Here is a 3,862-nt window from a genome sequence, read left to right on the forward strand (position 1 = left end):
TCCCTTAGTTGATTGCTGATAGTTTTTTTGACTGCCTTTCCTTCAGTTGGCTTCAATCAGCATTCTATTTGTGGCCTCCATACATTCTTTCAGCTTCCTGTTTGTGTGTTCCATGATTATCACTATTAATTTTTTGCTTTTTTTCACCTCTCATTTACCAATTCCTTTATTTATCAATCATTGGACTCTAATGATCATGAAATTCTTGAATTAATTTTTGGTTAGTCTCATCATGCTGATGCATACTCCTATCATTCTTATACCAAGTCCTTTGCAGGCTTTCAATCTTCACTCAGCAAGCTTACTAGTAATATTTCTTGAGAATTTGGGAACTTTCCTCTGGATTATTCATTAACTGCTCATTTGCCTGATTACCATGTTTGGGAGTTGCCATTTTACTTGTGTTTCTCTGGCTTGTTCTGCCCATTCAGTCCTAGAGCATTATTTTAAGTCAGGTATAGTACAGAACCCTCTAGTTGCACAGATTGATGCAATCAAAATGAAAAGAGACATAATCTAATTCAACAGATACAACCTAGTACAACAAAAAACAACTAGGGATCCATGGACTTAGAAAATAAAAACTAAGTCATCAGAAAATAAATTAATAGGTTTAGGGAGAATTGTGAGGAGAAAATATTAGAGGAATGTGGGGAGGGAAATGGAGGGAAGGAATATCTATATAATTGATGTTCTCCTCTATCTAGCTGCCAGATGTCAGAAGTAGACAGCAACATTTCTTCCAACTTCAGTACAGATTAGAATGCAGGAGATAAAAAGTAGCCATTTTAGCCAGGTCACCCAATATTTAATTTCCTGCCCCAAACTCTTCCACTTGCGTTTTGCTCTCTAGTAGTTGTTTTTTTGGACCAATCCTTCCCTGTCGCACGATACTTGACTTCACTCAGACTTCATTGAAGGACTACCACCAAGAGACAGCTGCTGCCTTCTCCCGGAGGGGACCACATTTCAGCATTTTACCCCTGTGTCAATGCCTCAGGCCAGCAGGTACTAGCCAGAGAGAATCTTCACCCTTTCTCATAATTATCAAAAGGCTGGAACTTAAGGTCTGCCCAAGGCCATGCAGTCCCCTGTGCAGACACTTCCTTAACTCCTGGATAAACATCTGTCCCCCATTTTCTGTTACATAGGTAGCTGGAACACCTGGAACTAGTCCACCTTGCCCTCTTTTTAGGTCACATCCTGGGTCACCCCAGCTCATGCATCCAATCTGACCATAAGAGTGTCCCTGTCCCTGAGGTCATATCCAGCTCCAGTGTGGCCACAACTTTTTGCTGCCTGGCACCCCCTCTTCCTTTACTTGGCCAAGATAACTCCATGTCCAATAGTAGGACTCCTTTTGCTGCCATGGCTCTCCACCATGCAGGGTGTGGGCAACAGTTTGGTATTTTCCCTGACTAGCAAATTTTTTTCATCAGGTACCTAAAGAAACCTACCTACATAGTGTACCTTAAAATCACAAGTCAATTGTGTTCTCATCACTCCTGTGACATCAAAAAGCCATTGTGACACCACATTCCCATTATTACATCATCATCATATTGGACATGCCTTTGTGATACCTTTGTGTACTCATATCCTCATTGTGATCTAAGGAAAATTGGGATCAGAAATACCATTGTAACATCACAAACCCTTTCTTATGTAATCACCAGTATGACAGCACATTGTCATTATGATATCCTCAGCTTATAAAGACATCACCAACTACAATGACATAATATAATTACATCACATTATCATTGTGATGTTATAGACACATTGTGAATGCCTATTCTGTGATGTAATTCTACTTCACATGTGTCATGTTAGTTGATACCACAATCCCATTGTGGCCTCATAACCATTATGACATCACAATCACTTTGTGACACCACTTTGCCATTGTGAAATCATTGTCCTACTGTTTTTCACAAACCTATTGTAATTTCATAACATTTTAGAAAATTCATGGTGTCTGGGACATAAAGCTCATTCTGTCAACTCCTATCCAAATTGTGTACTAGTAACACTTGATATTGGACATGTGATTCCTATATTTCAAACTTGCCATGACATAACAAACCTATTTTGACCTCATAACCACTGTGACATCTCAAACACGTGAAATCACATTGCCGTTGTGACATCACATTCACATTCTAATACTCCAAATATAGCATGATCTCTTAGCACCTTTGAAAATGAATATGGCCTTTGTGACATCACTATCCCTTTGTGAACTAATGTCAATTGTGTTTAGACATACAATTTTAACATCACAAGGCCTTTGCAACATTATTACCAGTGTGGCATCACACACATTTTGACACAATCAGCTCATTGTGATATCACAAAATTAAAATGACATCATAGAATTATCACAGCATATTGTCATCATGCTATCATGGAAACATTATGAATGCCTATTGTCTGAGTTCATTCTATTTCAAATATGGCATGTTGGTTGATATATAAAAACTATGATATCCTCATAATCATAGTAATATCATATTTCAAAAGTGACATCACTCAAACACTGTGACATCACAAACCTGTCCTGTCCTCTTAAATTTTGTGATGCTGCAATTTTTATACCTTAGTTCTCTGTTAGATCATAATCTGTTTTGGAACTCATAAGATTTCTGGTATGATATGTGACACTGAAATCAATGGTGACTGTCAAGGAGAAAAGATCAATCACCTCTAAAGGGAAACAAATTAGAATGACCTCAGATTTTTCAGGAGAGACAAAGCAAGAATAGTCTGGAATGATGTATGCCATGCCCTAAAGACAAACAACTATCAACCAAGAATACTGTACTCAGCTATATTCTTCTTTATAACTAAAGGTCAAATAAAAACCTTCCATAGCAAAGAAAAACTGAAACAATACAATCTCCATCAAACAAGCCCTATAAAAGATACTTAAAGATGTCCTATACAGAGAAAAGCAACAAGAGCAGAATAAAGGCCAAGAAACAGCAGACAAATGAAGAATCCAAGAACCATCAGAAGAACCCAGTTGTCACAGCCCCCAAGAAGGTTGATATGGCAGGAACGACCAAAAACCTTTCAGATTAAGGAACTTAACTCTCCAATTAAGCGACATAGACGGTCCAGTTGGATTAAAAACCAAGGTCCTTCTATCTGCTGCCTTCAAGAGACACACATTTCCCATAAAAACAAACACATTTTAAAAGTGAAGGTCTGGAATAAAATCTACCAAGTAAAAGACAACCCCCACAAAAAAGGGGCGTGAGTTGCAATCCTAATATCAGATAAATAGACTTCAAATTAAAATTAATGAGAAGAGATAAAGAAGGTCGCTACGTACTAATTAAGAGATCTCTCCTTCAGGAAGATATTAAAATTCTAAATGCCTATTGGCCAAACAATGGAGCACCCAAATTTATCCACGAACCTCTGCTTTCCCTCAAATCTCACTTAGATCCAAACACATTAATTGTTGGGCACTTTAATAAACCACTATCCCCACTAGATAGATCAACTCAGCAAAACCTCAACAGAGAAATCCTAGATCTACTACATAGGTCAAATAGATTTAACATATATCTATCGAAATTTCACCCAGATGCATCGGAATACACGTTTTTCTCAGCAGCACACAGAACATTTTCCAAAATAGACCAAAATTTAGATCGCAAAGCAAACATCCAAATTGAGAAACATTGACTTTATACCTTGCATTCTCTCAGGCCACAAGGGAATAAAATTAGAACTCAACACCACAAGCCACCAAGGAAGTCCTGTAACACATGGAATATGAACAACACACTATTGAGTCACCAGTGGGTCATGGAAGAGATTAGAAATGAAATTCAAATGTTCATGATATTCA

The sequence above is a fragment of the Dipodomys spectabilis genome, unplaced genomic scaffold, assembly GCF_019054845.1.
Source record: "Dipodomys spectabilis isolate Male_0828 unplaced genomic scaffold, ASM1905484v1 ptg000164l, whole genome shotgun sequence".
Lineage (NCBI taxonomy): Eukaryota > Metazoa > Chordata > Mammalia > Rodentia > Heteromyidae > Dipodomys > Dipodomys spectabilis.